Source organism: Pteronotus mesoamericanus, unplaced genomic scaffold (assembly GCF_021234165.1).
Source record: "Pteronotus mesoamericanus isolate MK-2021 breed Mesoamerican mustached bat unplaced genomic scaffold, CSHL_Meso_final scaffold_99, whole genome shotgun sequence".
NCBI lineage: Eukaryota > Metazoa > Chordata > Mammalia > Chiroptera > Mormoopidae > Pteronotus > Pteronotus mesoamericanus.
Window position 1 is genome coordinate 15,074,156 of NW_026555330.1, and position 17,280 is coordinate 15,091,435.

Sequence of the window (17,280 nt, forward strand, 5' to 3'; positions counted from 1 at the left end):
CCCCGAGTCCGCAGTTTGGCGTAGGGCTTGTTCTCGGCGGTGCTAATTCTACGAGTTTTGACAATTATGTAACGTCGTGTACCCACCACTGTGGTATCGAACAAGGCAGCTTTACCAGCTGGAAGCCCTGCCCTCTGCCTACTCACACCCCCCAGGCGCCTGGCAGTTTTCCTGTCTCCATCGTCTTGCCTTTCCCAGGATGTCATAATGTTGGGATCGCATAGTATGTCGCCTGTCCAGGTTGGCTTCTTTCACTCTGCACTATGCGTTTAAGGTTCCTCCATCTCTTTCCACAGCTTGATAGCGGACACCGCTCTATTGTCTGGATGCTCCACAGTGTACCCATCAGCCACTGAAGGGCGTCTTGGTTGCTTCCAAGTCTTGCGAAATACGAGTGAAGCTGCTATAAATGTACATGTGCAGGTTTTTCTGTGGACATAAGGTTTCAAGCCGTTTGGGTCGACACCAAGGAGCGCAGCTGCCGGGCCGAATGGCAAGAGAATGTCAGCTGGTCTGAGAAGCTGTCCTCCGCAGCGGCCGCCCCGCCCGCAGGCGCAGCGGCGGGGACGGGGCCTCCTTGCCGCCTGCCCCCCGCCGCCCCCGCGGCGCTCGGCGTCCTCAGAGCTCAGACTTGGTACCGTCTGACAGGGGCGCGCTGGCAGCGCTTTGTCTGAGCGAGGGCTTCTGGAGAGCCTCCTGGGGCGACTCTGCGGGCGGAGAACCTGTCCCCCCACGTGTGCCCTTGCGTTGACACCAGGTCCCCCCGGGAGAGGGCGAGGTGCAGGGCTGCAGAAGCCCAGCCTGAGGCGGCCGGCTCCCCGCCCCCACGGCGCTGGTGGCTGGGGGGTCCCCACTGAGCACACCTCGCCTGGCCTGGCAGGGCCTCCCACCTCCAGCTGCTAGGGCTGGGACCGCCCCCCGCCGACAGGGGGGAGTTTGGGAACGTGTGGGTGCTTGGGCTTGCGCAATGACGGGGGTATTACTGGCATCCATGTCTTGGTAACCTTCCTGCCACGCGGGGGTGTGGCTCAAGAGGAAGAACTGTTCCGCCCCAAACGCCGGTCATGCCCCTCCCCCACTTGAGAAATGCAGCCCCCCCCGCCCCCCGGCAACGGGCCGGGACCGAAGCCTTCTTCTAAATCTCCCTCACTCCCCGCCCCCAACCCCCTTCACCCTGATGCGCTCAGGTGACGTTTCTGGTCGAGGATCTTAGGTAATTACCTAAATTAAACAACCTGCAAGGGGCCGGAATGGTACGATGGTGCAGCCACTGTGGAAAGCAGTATGGAGCTTCCTCGAAAAATTAAAACTACAGCTATGATGCGACCCGCCAATTCCGCACCTGGGTGTTCATCCGAAAGGGTTACAAACAAGGTCTTGAATGGACACTGTCCCGCCAGGCGCACTGCGGCATCGTTCACAACGGTCGGGGTCCAGCAGCCGCCGAAGCGCCCGCCAGTGGGTGAATGGACAGACGGAATGCGGGGCATGCAAACAACCTTAAAAAAGAAGGGGACCCCCACGCGCTATAACGTGATGGACCTTGAGGATACTATGCCACGTGAACTAGCCAGCGACAAGAAAGACAAACACCGTGTGACCCCGCTGTGCGAAGCATCCGAAGCAGCCAGGGCCCCAGAGACGGAGAGCAGACAGGTGGTCGCCGGGCCGGGGGAGGGGGCACGGGGATTTGTTCCGCCGGCAAGCGTTTCAGTCCGGCCAGAGCAGAAAGTCCTAGACGCCAGAGCTTTCTTGTACAACGACGTGCCCGACGTTGTCAATGCTGCCACGTAGGCTTAAACATGAAGAGGGACGGTTTACGTTGTGTGTTTTGTACCGTACGCAAACCCGCGGGCCCCTGCGTGGGCAGCCGGGTCGTGGCCGGGACAGAGGACAGCGTCCCCATCGGGCGGCCCGGCACCTCTCACCCTTCGTCCTCGTCCTTTACGCCTCACAGCCCCCGGGGCGGAGAGGGGTCCCATTTACAGGCGAAGGCCCGGGCACGCACAGATACGGGGCGCAGCTTGGACTAGCGCCAACGCTCCTGGCCGCTCCCGGAGAAACAGCCCCGGGGTGGCTGCGGGGCATCGGGCCACCCTGGCGTCCCCGTGGGCCCCGGGGGTCCTCACCGCTGCCGGCCACCCCGCCTCCGAGCCCCCAGCCGCTCCCAGCCAGCGAGCCGGCCTAACCTGCGCGGCCGTTTGCTCGCGATGAGGGGACTGTGGAGCGAGGTCCTGCGTCCACGCCCTGACCTCGGGGCCCTCAGGGTGGGACGGCTGGGATATAAGGCCATGATGTAATTGGTGAAGGTGAGGTCCCGCGGGGTGTGCTGGGCTCCTCATCCAACGTGCCTCGTCCCCCCCAGACGGAGGCTGGAGGCCGGGAGACACCACAGGAAAACGGAGACAGACAGACGGACCTGGCCAGCCAGCCGGCAGGCGCCGGGGTGCGTCGGGAACCCCTCTTTCTCCCCCGCAGAAGGAGCCAGTCCGGCCCACACCTGGACCTTGGACTCCAGCATCCAGGACTGTGATGTCATACATTTCTGTCATTTAAGCCCCCAGCTTGGGGCCCTGTGTAATGAAAGCCCCCAGAAGAGGGAGAGAAAGATGTGAAGCTTGTCCTCGGGTGGAACGAAAGCTCACGCTGGGCGACATTGTCTTCCTCTGAGCACTTCGCAGATGGCAAATTATTATTTTTTAAACAGCAAACCATGCAAAAAAGTTCACGATTAATAAAGAGCTGAGCATTATAACCTGAATCCTCACACCAGAAAATGATAATAATGACCGTGTCGATTTTCATATTTTCAGCATAACACGCGCGCAGTCACTTATACACGCATTTAAAATGTTTCCCGCGGTGCCTGAAAGAGCAGCATTCATGAGTGTTTCTCAGGCAGAAAAGAATGTGAAATAATTAGGGGTAAAATGACCAGAAACAGAAAGGAGAACAAAGCAGGAGAGAGGAATTGAAACTATGAAGAGCGGTTGGAATCAAGGAAGAAAAAGAAGGCAAAAATCCCCACAGAACCAGAAATAATCTTATCTTTGGGTAACTTTGCCTATAACAATACATAAAACGTCTCAAACCACAGAATGCCACAACCAGGCTGCTAGGACGAAGGGGACCTCATTTTTCGTGGTGTTCCGCTTTCCATGTGGCAAAGGGCGACGCCCACCTCCGGCAGGACCTCCGCCAGGAGGCTCTGCCAGGCCCCGGCCGCCTCCCGCCGCTCCAGGGCATCTCCTGGCTGCAGGCGCCACACTGAGGGTCCCTTGCTACGGGGGCTGGGGAAGCTGCAGAACAGGGCGGCCCCCTTCACTGGGACCTGCGACAAGGAGGGAAATCGCCCCGCGGACAGACCTGCCCTGCCCTCTGGAAGGGGCCCAGCAGAAGGTCTCTGTGGCCGCCATTTCCAGCCGGTGCGACACACAGGTTTTTAAAACATGCCATGCCTGCCTCTGTAGTCAGGGGCACTGGCCGCTTTTCCCTTAGACTGTCAAAAAAAAAAAAAAAAAAAAAGAAAGAAAGAAAGAAAGAAAAAGAAAAGAAAAGAAAAAAGAAAAAAACAGCCAATACAGCAATAGCCACCTGGTGTGAATGAAATCAAAATTACACCTATTCTTGCTGGATTTCTGGAGGGCTGCAGGATTTTAGTAATTAGTTTACGGAGGCCCTGGGATGAACAGGGTGGAACATCACCGCCTCTACGGTAGGACTAGTACAGGGTGTGGTTTGCAAGGCGATAACTTTGGGCTAAAGGTAAGATTGTTGAGTCGGTAAACTGTGACCAGTGACTTCTTTTAAGTTTTAAAGATTTTGTTTATTTTTAGAGAGGGGAAGGGAGGGAGAAAGAGAGGGAAAGAAACATCAATGTGTGGCTGCCTCTCACGCGCGCCCTCCTGGGGACCTGGCCTGCAACCCAGGCAGGTGCCCTGACTGGGAATCGAACCGGTGACCCTATGGTTCACAGGCCGGCGGCCACAGAGCCACGTCAGCCAGGGCCAACCAGTGACTTTGTAAATGGCATCAGAGGACTGGTTCTGAGAGCTGACAGAGCAAAGGTCCCACCCCGGCTTTGCCAGCACCCACTGGCTCGCTGACGGAAGACGCCGACTCTGACGCAGGCTCTATGAGACGGCGTGCAGCCCGTGTTCTCCTCTGCTGTCCGTGCCGTGCAAACCACATCTTCACGTGTGCGCAGGCTCATCCACACAGGCTTAGAGTTGTTGCTTTATGCAGTTGTCTTTTAAATAACATGGGAGGAAAGTTATAAACGAAAGTACACTCATACCGTCTTTTATCTTTACTTACGCAATGACCTTTGCCAATCTTCTTTATTGTTATTTTTTCTATGGCTTCAAGTTACTGTCCAGTGTCATTTCATTTCAACCTGAAGGTCTCCCTTTAGCATTTCCGACAAGGCTGGTCTATACTACGTTTCTGCTATGAGTGAAATCCCGCAGCTTTTGTGTTTCTGGAAATGGACTCCTTTCTCCTTCATTCTTGAGGGTTAGTTTTGCTGGTTACAGAATTGTTGGTCGACACTCTTCTTCAGGATTTTAAACACGCGGTGCCTCGCCTTCTGCCCTGCAGAGCTTCTGACGAGCATTTGCTGTTAGCCTTGCTGAGGATGCCTTGTAGGCGGTGAGTCACCTCTCTCTCCTTCACAAGGTTCTCTCTTTGTTTTTGGCTTTGACAGTTTATGATGCGCATAGGCGTGGGTTTCTCTGAGCTTATCTGAAGTGGAGTTTGTTGAGCTTCTTGGGTGTGCAGATTAACGCTTTTCATCCAATCTGGGAATTTTCTGGAGATTCTTTGTTCAAATATTCTTCCTGCCCCCTTTCTCCCGCTTTGCATGCCTCATGACGTCTTATGCAGGCCTCCCGAATGCTAACTGTTTAAAAAACTTATGTTTTCCTTCTGTCCCTCAGTCAGGATGACCTCTACCTTTCAAATCGGCCGATTTCCGTTTTTTGGCAATTTGTCTGAGAAGTTGCCTTAACAGTTAAGATGAAATTCTGTCAGGGGCGGGGTGCAGGATGGAAGTGCGAATTCAAGCAGAAACAGGAATAGTGTAAAGCACACCCAGATCTCAAAGGGCCTGTTCCTGCCTGGCCGCGGGCGCTGTGCAAGGTGCCATGGGGTGGGGTGGGCCCCGTGCGGAGGGCGCGGGCCGGGGCCCAGGGCCGGGCCGGGGAGCGCAGGCTGGGGGCGGCCCAGCAGCTGCCCCGCAGGCCCCACCCTGGCTGTACAGGGTGTGGGCCTCCTGTGTCCCGGCTGGGCTCTTCTTAGCCTCGGTCGGAGCCGCCGCTCTGCAGCGAGAGCCGTGAAAGGACGGGTTTAGCATTTGGGACATGTCCTGTTCTGGTTTCGGCCAAGAGTTTTTGAAAATGCCTCCCGGTTTAGCCTCTCTCTGCTACGCAGGGTGTGGCAGAGGAGGGCCTGCTGGCGCGGGGTGGGCAGGGTAGCCCCGGGGGTGTGGCCGTTTATAGTTCTAATGTGAACATTTCGCCTAAAACGTCGCGTGGTGCGCTTGAGTGCGATATCGTTATGGTACAGAATGACATGGGTCTGGGACCCTATTCACATGAGCGACCTCTGCTTATACAGAGGACAGAAAAATAGTTTGGGGCGAGAGATCTTTTCAAAGACTACTTTCAAAAAAGGAAGAAAGGAAGGAAAGAAGAGAGGGAGGGAGGGAGAAGAAAGGAAAGAAAGCACGAGGAAAGGCAGAATTTCTTTTTTGGAAGGAAACCCTTCCAGACTGCGTCTGTGCACTTGAAAGGCTCCATGGGAGGGCACCCAGCGCTGCTCCTGGACTGGAAGTCCCAGCCATTCTGGAAACTCGGAAATCCGCCTTGGTGCCGCGGGAGCCCTGCCAGCAGAGCCGGGGCCTGGACAAGCCTTTGAACCCCAACGCCTCGCTCCCAGGTCCCCGGCTGCCCTTCCTGGGCCTCACACCGGCACCCAGGAGAGACCCGAGTGCGTCTGAGTCTATTTGCGTGGAGAAAATGGAGGTGGATGGACTAAGAGATCACTATTCCCCCCTCGTTTCCCCAGGCAGGCTGGGCCCTGAAGGCCCCTTCCTCCCGTATGACCTTTTGTTCTCAAGTGCACAGCACGCAGGCCCGTGGGGAGAGGAGCGTGGAGGGAGGCAAGGCGCGCCGCGTGTCCGTGCGCTGACCTCGGGCCCAGCCCGGCCCAGGGGAGGTGGGGGCCCCTATTGCCCGGAATCCGGCTCTCCCGTGTTCCCAGGCTCTCACGTGACAGTGGCTTCTGCTTTTACCTCCAGAGAACTGGAGTAGCAAAAGCAGCTTCCTTTCGTCCCTGAAAACAGCGTGGCCCAGGCACAGCTCCACGCGGGTGGAGGAAGAGGCTGACGCGACGCTCCCCGATGCTTCACCCTTCGTGGGGCGGCCGCGAAGTCATCGGGCAAAGCGAGCCACCTCCCTTCCCCTCCCGCTACCTACACCGAGAAACTGGTGTAGGTGGAGAGGTGAAGGGCGGGGGAGGGGCGGAGGTGGGAGGAGGGACGGGGAAGGAAGGCAGGAAACAGAGAGAGGAAGAGGGAAAGGGGCTCAGCTGGGGTCAGGGAGCTGGGGGGCTCAGCCTTCTCTCCACGCCTCCCTCCTGGCCTCTCTCAAAGGAGCACACATGGGAATTTGCAGTTTTTAGTAAGTTTGCCTATTTCAGAAGACGATTCCCCCTTGACGTTGGAGCTGGGGTTGCCAGGGAACGTCATTGTCACGGCTGGGCCTGCATTTGGAGGCCTTGGACTTCCGTGGCTCCCCCTGGCTGCTTGCTGCTCGGGCGGGCCAACCCCTCCTACTCCCCCCTTCAAAACAAGACCTCTGTTTCTTTTCCTAGAACTCTATCAGGTGTGATAGCAGATTGAGAAGCGCCACCCACCCTCTCGGAGACCACAAGCGGAGCCCGGCGGTGAACCGCTGTAAACAAGGGCGTGGGCCCCAGCGGCCGGGGCTGGAGGAAAAGCGGGAAGGAAAACCCCCGCGGCCTCAAGGGGGCGGCGAGCCGGGGGCAGCCGCCCTCCCCAAACAGGGATCAGAAAACAAAACTCAACCCCCCCGAAAGGACTGGGGTTGAAAGTCTGAAAGCATTTCTGCAGCTGATTTTAGGGACCCCTTCCCTCGCCCCGGGGGCCCCAGGGCCATGAGCCCCAACCCTTCCCAGTGCAGAGGGAAGGTGCTGGGTGGCGGGGGGCGGGGAGCGGGATGTTTGCCTCCGTCTCTGCCCAGGAAGGGTCCCCATCCTTCTCAGACGCCCCCACCATCGGGTTCTGGCCCGTGGGCCAGTGGGGCCAGCTTTCTGGGTGGCTTCTCAGCTCCTGCAGCAAATGAGTAAAATTGGGGACCCTGGCCCAGGGCAAGCTGAGGCGAGGCGGTGGGCTTCTCGCATGCGCTTGGCAGAAGCCGCTTCTCACGTTCTCCTCTGCGGCTTCCCAGCGTCCCCTGCCATGGAGACCGTGGCGGTGAGGGGGTGGAAGGCGGGACCCAGGAGTCAGAACGGGGCCACGAGTGCGGGAGGCCGGGCTCTTTGGCCCAGGGCCAGCGGAGAAATGTTAGAATGGCGGGTGAGCTCTGTGTTTAGGAAGTTTCATCCGGATGTACCAAAAGGGCAGGCGTTGGGTAGGGCGCTGGGTGGGGTGGAGGGAGGGGGGGAGGGGGGGCCTTCGCATTGGCTCCTCTGTGTAGATGTGACCTGCACAAACGTCGGCCAAGGCCGCCGGCGGCCGTGGGCACCCACGTGGTGTGGGTGTTATTTATAAAATGGTATAAATGCCCCGGGTGCTAGCCCCGGGCAAGGTGCTGCGCAGAGCGCCCAGGGTAAACGCAGGAGGCCGGGTAGAGTTCCTCCCGCTCCCCCGTGCCCGCCCCCGCCCCCTGCCCCCCGCCGCCCCCGCAGCCTCCAGGAAGAGCTTCAGGCAGCAGTGGCGCCCACCTGATCTGATCGGAATAACCCTGCTGCGCTCCTGAGGGGCAGCGCAGCCTGCGAGGCGAGGGGCGCGTTGGCGAGGCCAGTCTCCAGGGCAAGCCTCCTCCCCCCGCCCTCCCTCCCTCCTCGCCCCCAACCCTGTCCCCCTCCCGGGAGATCCCGGGCCCTGCATTAGCTCCCACACACCCTCGGGTCTCAGGGTTCCTTCCCGGTGATGACATCGGTACCAACGAGGCGCAGGTCCACGAAGGACCTGAGCGAGAGGGTGTCGCTCCTTCTTCTGGGTTCCTTATGGGGGAAGAGGGGAGTTCGGTGTGACTCCCCTCATTTCACGCATGGGGAGGCCAAGGACAACGAAAGAGGTGACCTGGCAGGAGGGCCGAGGCCACCAGCCGGCTGGGTGCGTAGAGCAGCCGGGATGCCCTCAAAGGCCAAGCGAGTCAGGCTGGACTCCCGGGACCGCGGACCGGCTCCGCGCCAGTGAAAACACCTTCTTGCAGACAGAGCCGCAAGCGCATGTACCAGGGAGGCGGAAGGGGCAGGTGGGAGAGTCGGGTTTCCTGCGTGGGGCCTGACTCCCCGGATCTCTCCTTTTCTGCGCCAGCCTCTGCGGTTGGTCCCCTAAAACCAGCCCGGGCGTTAGGCTGGCGGCCGCAGGATCGTGGTAAAACGGGTCGGTCTTAGACTCCGAGGTCCTGGGAGAAAAACGTCAAGCAGGACGTTCTGGCCTGGCCCCGGCTGGCGGGCCTCAGTGGGCTGAGCGCCGGCCCGCGAACCCAAGGGTGGCTGGTTCGACTCCCCCGTGGGGCGCACGCCGGGGTTGCGGGCCAGGTCCCCGGTAGGGGGCACACAAGAGGCAGCCACGCATGGATGTTTCTCTCCCTCTCTCCCTCCCTTCCCTTCTCTAAAAATAAATAAATAAAATCTTTAAAAAGAAGAAGAAGAAGACCTTCAGATGTGAAGGAAACCAGGAGTCCCCAGACCTCTCTTAAGGGAATGAGCGGCGACTCCCAGCCTCCAGTGCCTCACGGGGTCGGACGTGAGGGAGCGGAGCCACGCGGGGCCGGACCGGGCTCTGCGTTCGGAAGGCACCGTGTTGTCTTCCAAGAGCGGCCGGCCCCGGGCCCTGCTGGGGGAGGCACCGAGAGACGTTTTCTCAAGCAAATTCAGCAGCCCGCTCCTGAGTTTGCTGGTTACACACGTGTCTTTTCATGATCCGCCAGCCATGGAGGAGCAGAAGCTGCCCAATTCCAGGGACCAGGCTGGGGTCCCCGAAAGGGTTCTCAGACGGGCCCCAAGCAGCACCAAGCGACCAGCATTAACGGCCTCCACCCTTAGCCCCAGGCTGCCGCCCCCCCCCCCCCCCCCCCCCCATTTCCTCTCCTCTTTTTAATGCTCTCAGAGGAAACTGTATGAAAGGCTCTTCACAGAAACAGTAAAACTGGTATAAGGGGAATTTCACGGCGGGGACGGTGTGGAAGTTGGGCGACAACAAGAGCTCAGACCCTGCTTCTTGCATTTTCTGGACAAGCTATTTGGGTGTCCAGAGTTCTGACCGCTCAGCGCTGGCATAGCAAGCAGTTCCCTTTTCTTCCTGCTCGCTGGGATAAGATGGCGCTTGGGAACGGAACTTGTGGTAAAGGTGGCCTGGCCGCAGGAGGGCCCCACCCTCGCCTCTGCTGGGCCTGCTCGTCAATACGCAGCGAACGGCGACCGCGGGGCGCGGGGCACGGGGCACGGCCGGGGGAGCCGCCTCACGCTGCTTCCGGGGGGACGGGCGGCGTGCAAGTTCATGCTGCTTAGGAACCGCGATGAGGCAACAGCGCACTCAGTCATAGGATGACCACACTTCTGCCCTCTGCTGTACTCTTTTGCCCAATATGTCAGAGCACGGCATGAGAAACCTACCGCAGAAGGAAATAGGACACGGAGATTGTTGGCTGGGCCGGTGGCAAAGCAAAGGGCAGAGCAGTGAACGCCCCACCCAGCCCCACTTCCTCACGGCCATCCGTTCTGTCTTCAAGCCTCTGCAACTCTCTCCTCTTCCGCTATTCTTTCCCCTCGTCTGTTACCCACCCACCCACCCAGCGTTTACTGAGCACGCTGTCATTCCAGCTGCTAGGAGCAGACTTGTCACTCGTACGCGGGGAAAAGTTAAACACCCGGCCCTCGGGTCGGGCGGACAGGCAGGGGGTTCGGGTGCCGTTTTGGAGGAACGTGACTGCACAGGACGTGGGTAGAAGGGCGTCCGTGATTAAGGCCTGGCTCTCGGCTGAACCGCTCTGGCCCCACGTTGCCCCCTCGGGCGTCAGGAGCGACATGGGCGGTCGGCGGGCCGTGCTCCTCGCGCAGAGGGCAGAGGGGGACGTGCGCCTTCGTCGCTCATGGACCCCGCTCTGCGGAAGCTCTGCGCTTCCTCGGCGCGGCCAGCGTGCAGGTGTCATCTCTGGTGGTGCGATTGAGCGCAATGCAACATATTCTTGCATTTTTAGGGAGATAGATGCCATATACCCTAGAATTCATTCATCTACACTATTTTAGTTCAGTGGTTTGTAGTCTGTTCAGAGTTGGGCAACCATGACCGCAGTCTAATTTTAGAACACATTCAAGAATTCTCAAAGAAACGCCCGGCGTCTGGAGTCGCTCCTTTCCCGGCCCCGCCCCCGCCCGCCCTGGCCCCAGGCTGCTGCGGGGCGGCTGTCTGTCCCTCGACGTCGTGTCTGCGTCCCGCTCGAACAGCAGCACGGGATATGCCGTCTTTGGGGCGTCCTTCCCTTAGAACGTTTGCCCGGCCGGTCCCCCTGAAAGTGTGGGATGGTTCTCCGTGCCCTGTCGTGAGGGACATCTCGCCGTAGGAGCTGACCCCATTTCGTTTTTACCTTCACCACCCAATGGACACAGGGGTTTTCTCGGCCTTTTGGCTCCTACACATAACGCCGCCCCGGGCACACGGGCGCCGGCGTTTGTGGGGACTCGTGGTTTCTGAAGCCGCCGCGCGGGAGGGTCTCAGCCCCCAGGCCTCGCGAGCATTTGCGATCGTCTCCTTTTCCTCGTGAGCCGCCCTCGTGGGCGGGAAGTGCCATCTCGTTGCAGCTGGGGCTTGCGTTTCTCTAGCGACCAATGACGTCGAGCAATTTTTCACGCGCCTACTGGCCATTGGCAGGTCTTCGTGGGTAAATGTCCAGGCAAAGCCTAGGCCCATTTTAAAACTGGGTTACGTGTCTTTGTAAGACCCCTTCTGCAGGTATTGTGCGTGCAAGTCCCTTGGCAGATGGACGAGTCTCGCCTGTTTCCTCTCATTCTGTGGGTTGTGTCTTCTTGATGTTGTCCTTTCACACACGAAATCTTAAAAACGCCATGAGATGCTATTTACATTTTGTTCCTTGTGCTTTATAAGAACCGTTGCCCAGCCCAAAGTCATGGCATTTGTCCCCACGCCTTCTGCTGGGAACTTGGTCGTGTTAACTGTTACGTTTAGGTTAGGATCCGTTTTCAGTCAATTTCCGCCTACGGGGGAAGGAAGGCATCAGACGTCTCCCTCCTGCGTGTGGCTCTCCGGTTGTCCCATTTTGCAAAGGTCCCAGTGAGAGTCATGCAGACTTGGTCTTATTCTTTCTGTCACTGACTCTCTGGGGTTGAGGAATATGACTTCGGTGGTTGGTGGGAAGCGCCCAGCTCCGCTCCGCTGGGCGCGGGAAAGGCTGCATCTCGAGGCTCCCTCTGCGGGGCCTGGGGTCCAGAGTCAGCGCGTTGGTCCCTCTGTCACCCACGTGACTGGTTCCACCTGCCCAGGCTCCCGCGGCTCCGTGGACGGAGCGCCGGCCTGCGACCTGAAAGGCCGCTGGTTCAGTTCCCAGTCGGGGCCCAGGCCTGGGCTGCGGGCCGGGTCCCCTGTGGGGGCCATGAGGCCGTCGTTGCCATTTCTCTGACACGTCAATGTCTCCCTCCCTCTCCTTCTCCCTCCTTTTCCCTCTCTTAAAAAGTAAATTAAAAAAATATTTTTTTAAAAAAGAGAAAAATGACAAGCCTATCTGGGTGCTGGCAGCAAGACGCACGACAGGCCTTAGAGCAGATGGGCCTGGGTTCGAGCCTCCCCTGAGCCCCTCGGCCCTTTCCTTGCGCCACAGGTCACGGTCCCTTGGCCGTCCCCCCCGCCGCCCCACACAGCGGCTCAGACGTACCCCCCACGGAGACAGCAGGAAGCTGCCAGTGGCGCTGGGCGGCTGCTGACCCGATCCTGGCCGCCAGGCCTCGCACTGGAGGGGGTACAGCTGGTGGGAGAGGAAGGGTCTGGAAGGAGCCGCGTCCCAGGGGTCATCCCCCCCCCCCAGGATGCCCTGGAGGAGCCCGGCAGCTCCTTGGCCCGGAGGGTTTAATGCCGTCACAGAGCCGCCGGGGTCCCAGGAGACGCCCTGCGGGCCCCTGAGCTGCACTTGCCTCTGCGCCGCCCCGGTTCCGAACTCTGCCCAGGAAGCGGGCGCTTCCTCCTTTACCCAGTGGGGTGCCACGCACGTGCGGCACAGCGAGCGAAACCAGGACACGGAGGCATCCGAAATGGGGCCGAACAGCATCGTGCTTCACAAAGATACGCATTTTTATATAAACGAATTTTAAAAACAGAGCCGCCTGCTTCCCGGCGGGGAGCACGGGGTCTCGGTGAAGCTGCGGCTCTCCTCTCTTTCCCTCGTGGTGTTAAACGCGCAGGTGCCACGGCGGTTAGCGATGAGGGACGCCGCCGGCCCTCGCACCTGTCAGGTGAAGGGAGCGTGAGCGCGTAGCTCGCCACCTGTCTGCACGCAGGCGCGCACAGAGGAGGGCAGCGCGTCCTGGCGTCCTGGCGCCGGCCGGACGCCACGCTCCACTCCTCCAGCCGTGTCCCCGCACCCAGCGCGGCCGACGCGCCCCTCACGCTGGAGTGGGGCTCTGGGGAGGTGAGTGAGGCTGCGGGGCTGTGGGAGCAGAGACGCAGGGGAGCTCGAGGGCCGGACGGGCCAGGAGAGAGGGGCAGGTGCTCGTCCTTTCTCTGGTCCTCTGAATCAGCACCTCCATCCATTTTCCCAGGCGCCGCTCAAATTCCTCTGCTCCCTGCTCTGGAGGACCCCTCTCTGCCGCTGCATGAGATACAAAACTGGGCGGGTCTCAAATACTCAGGATTCCTTTCTCTTGGCCTGTGCCTGTGTGCACCTCCATTTGAACAAAAGGGCGTATGTAGCGCTTGGCTGAGAACCAGCAGGGTTACAAAGCGTTCTGTCTGCGGAAAAGGTTTTCCAGGGCGGCGCTCTGTGTCCCCAGTGTCGGCGCGCCTCGCGGGGAAGGAGACGGCGCTTATCAATCCAAATGTTTTCCCAGGTTTCGCCTTCCCGTGGAGCCCGGCTGGATTCTCAAACACACGCAGTCAGCAGAAATTCTTGCTTACCCTGCACGCTCTCCCCTGAAGGAGAAGGAATTCTGACTTTTGGAAGGAAGGGGACAAGGTCGAGGGAGATAACTCAGAACACAGCGTGGGGGAAGGGCCGTCTTCCTCCCTGGCCCCGGGGCGCGGCTCCCCGGCACTGACCAGCCAGGCCTCTCCGAGCCGGCGGAGCAGGCTCCGAGGCAGGGCTGCCAAGCGAATGCACTGAGGAGGCCCAGGGTCTCCTGCCGGCGCCCCCGGCAGCTCAGCCTGCGCCCTGTGCTTCCTTCGCGGCGACACCTCGGACCCGTAGGCACATTGCCTGGGGTCCCGTCCCTGACGTCTCTGCTCTCTACTTGCCCACCCTGGAGCAAGTCGCTCCGCGGCTGGTGCCACAGCTTTGCCTTGGAAAAACGCGGGTCCTGGAAGCCCCGCCGCGGAGGGTTCTGTGAGCAGCAGCTGTGTGGCTGGGGTGGTTTTCTGGCTCCCGGCATTAAATGCTAATCACTCTCCTCTGAGCCCCAGGTCACGGAGAGGGGACGGGCTCGCCGGCCCGGATGCTGCAGCAGTTGCTCCCGACTCCCCGGGGCACGCAGGCCGCACAGGCGGGGAGTGACCGCAGCCCAGACAGTTGGCCCGAGCCGCGCCCTTTCCGAGGTTAATGATGTCCTCGCCGGTTCCGACTTCTATAACGTCTTTTCCCTCTCCCATAAGACAGGAAAGGAAAGGAAAGGAAAGGAAAGAAGAAAGGAAAGAGGAACGGAAAAAGGAAAGGAAAAAGGAAAGGAAAATGTTTTTCTTTTCTTATGGCTGGCAAAAGTTCACACGCTTCTACAGTATAGAAAATATGCAAACCAAAAGTGTTCCCTAACAAAGCCCGCACTCCAAGGACTGTTAACAGTTATTGGCTTTGTTCAAAAATAAGGTTGCTGCCTCTTCCAGGATTCGCATTCTTCTAGCTCTGTGGTCTATTCATACAGAATGAATTATTCAGCAGTTCGTGTGACTAACGTCGCCGCTGTGAACAGAACTAACTCAGTGAGGGGTGTTTTGGTGCCGTTTCCAAGTGACTCAGCTCGCCTCGTTGCTAGGGCCTGCGTTTTTAAGACTCATTCTCGCGCCCTGTTTTGCATTTTGCTGATCACGTATTTCTGAGGCTCAGTGAACTTATCACATACTCAGGCACTGAAGAGTTATTTTGCAGAAAGAAAAAAAATGCTTAACATCCACATTTCCTTAGACAGTGAAGAACGTTTGCCCTGTGCACCTCGCTCCCCGTGCGACTCGCCGAGGAACCAGACCAGCCGGCCGAGGCCCCGAGTCCCCGAGTCCCCGCCCGTAGGCAGACTGTGCGCCGGGGCTGTGTGCCCCACGGTCACCGTGAGGGCCTAGGACGTGGTAAATATCCTCCTTCAAAGCTGGTGGAAACGTTATCCTTTTGCAAATGGCTCATGACTCACAATTTGCTAATCTATACAACTTGAAAAGATGTATGACAGTTCCTACCTTAGAGAGCAGACGGCTGGCTGCCGGAGGAGGGGCGTGGGGCATGGGGTGGGAGGGGGCGGGGTGGGAGGGCTGGGGGCGGGAAGCGCTGTGGCAGCCACGGAACAGTCCCCGATGTCGAGCACAGCAGGGGGAACAGAGCCAACGATGGTGTAATGACCACGGGGCAGGGTGGGAACTTGACCCACCGGGGGTCCCTTTGTACGGTATGTGAACGTCCAACCGCTAGGCTGCACACCTCAGACGATATAATTTTGTCAACTGGAATTGAAAAAAAAAAAAAAGTCCCTATCTACAGAGTTCCTGGGAGGCCCAAACGAGACAATACATTGAAAACCCTTGACAGGTGTCTGGCCCCATAGCAGGTGCTCAACGCGACGGAAGCTTGGTGGTTGTTAGTGGTCACGTGAACTCGCCCATGACCCAGGGGATAAAACCAGGCCCAGCGCCTCAGCGCAGAGGCCGCCTGGCAGAGACAGAGGGGAGAGGGCGTGGCGGCCAGCCCGCCCCTTGGCCCGGCCGCCCTGTGCCCTGAGAACGTTCCGGACTCTAAGAGTCTTTCGGCGGAGTCCGGAATCCCTGACTTGCAGCCGACCGGGGGCCGAGGCTGGCAGGGCCCGGGGGCGCGGTGCCATGTGGCGCGAGCGTGGTCCCTCTGGCGCAGTCGGTCGCGGTCCTCAGCGGAGGGTCAGAGGTCGGGACACGTGTGTCCTCGGCGGCTGTCCTGCGTGTCCTGGGTAGAAGGAGGTTGGGTGCGGGAGTGGCCGGCTGGTGGTGTCGTGTGGGAAACGCCCCGATGCCGAAGAGGCCTCAAGTCTCCACCTGGAAGCCACGGGCGGAAAGGCTCCCGGACCGAGGAAGAGGCTCACGTCACCTGTTTGATCCAATCAATCACCGAAAACGCAGAGACGCAAAGGGGCTCTGGTGGAGCCGACCCCTGTGTCTGTAACCGGGCCACCTGTGGCCGGAAGGGCCAGGCGGTGGGAGGCCTGGGCAGTGCCGTGCTCAGAAGCGGGGACAGACACCAGGCGCCGGCACACGGATGGTCCCCAGGTCCCAGCGCCCTTTGCCGTTGGTGGCAAGCGTGGCTTCAACCTTATGGGATAAATCGAAAGTCCCAGGCACGTCCTCACTGTCATAGCGTCAACCTACATAGAAGATGCCACCGCCCTCGCTGATAATGTTGATTAACCCAGTAAATTCACCAAAACTGCACGGCCTTGTCACCGACAGACGGCCTCCATCGCAGCCGGTGCGAAGTATTCCTGCACCCGATTCCAAGTCACCCTGTGAGGCAGGTCCCCGCGCGTCTGCGAAGCGGCACAGGGCCTCCGCCTGCGTACGCCCCCTCGCGTCCCTGCGGCGGCCATGGGTCGCTCCTGATTCGCCTGTTCGTTGGTGAAACACCTCCCAACAACCGGCGCCTCCAGCTTGTCTTTGAAAGAGGTGTAAGAAACCCGCGTCTTGTCTTAGACAGTGAAAAAAAATCATCGTTAGCCGTGAACGGAGTCAGAAACACAGCCCCTTCTGGGAGGGAATGGAGCGCCCACTGGGCTTCTGATGAGCGTGGCAGGCGCCACCAGCAGGGGTTTGGAAAACAAAATCTCTGTCAACGTGGGCTGTTTTTTCACCAACCGAAGAATCGGCTGCACTAGAGCCCTTCCCCTATGGGTCTCTGCCTCATGGGCAGAGAGCCTGGCGTCCCAGCCTGGATATACAAGGTCGTTCTCCAACCACGGGTCTCCCTACCCTGGTGGTATGGGCTGGGCATTCACGCCCCCCAAGGTCAAGGTGGGGACCTGCCCACAGCGGGGTGGTGGCAGGAGCCAGGACCTTAGGCGGGGGCTGGGTGTGAGGGTGAGGCCTGAATGGCCCGGGAGCCCCCACCCCGTGCCCTTTTCCACGTGGGGACGCAAGCAGATGCCCCCGACGGCCCAGGGGGTGGCCTCTCCGGCACCCGATCTGCCTGTGCCTCGCGCTTCGGCGCCTGGCCTCCCGGACAGCGGGGGGCTCGGCTCTGCTGCCTGCGAGCCGCCCAGCCTGCCGTCAGCGAGGCTGCTCGCTCACTGTTTCTCATTAAAGGAAACGTTTCCAGAGGATAAAAGCAATAGAACATTTGGAAACTGAGCAAAAGGAGACGCTCTCATTCCACGCCCAACACAAAACTGCTGCAAGTGTTGTATGGTCCCTTCCAGACTCTTAAAATGTTGCATCCGTACTTGAAAATATTTCTCTTAAACAAACAAGAGCTAATTCTAGGAAAATGAGGCTGTCCAGAAAACGCATAAAAGGAAAACAGTTAGCACACCCTCTAATCCCTCCACCCAGGGGGGATCGTTGACATCTATAAATCCAGATGATTTTTCTTCCCACACCAACGTATACTTCAAATGAACTAGCTCTCCAAGTGCTTCTGTCCTGTT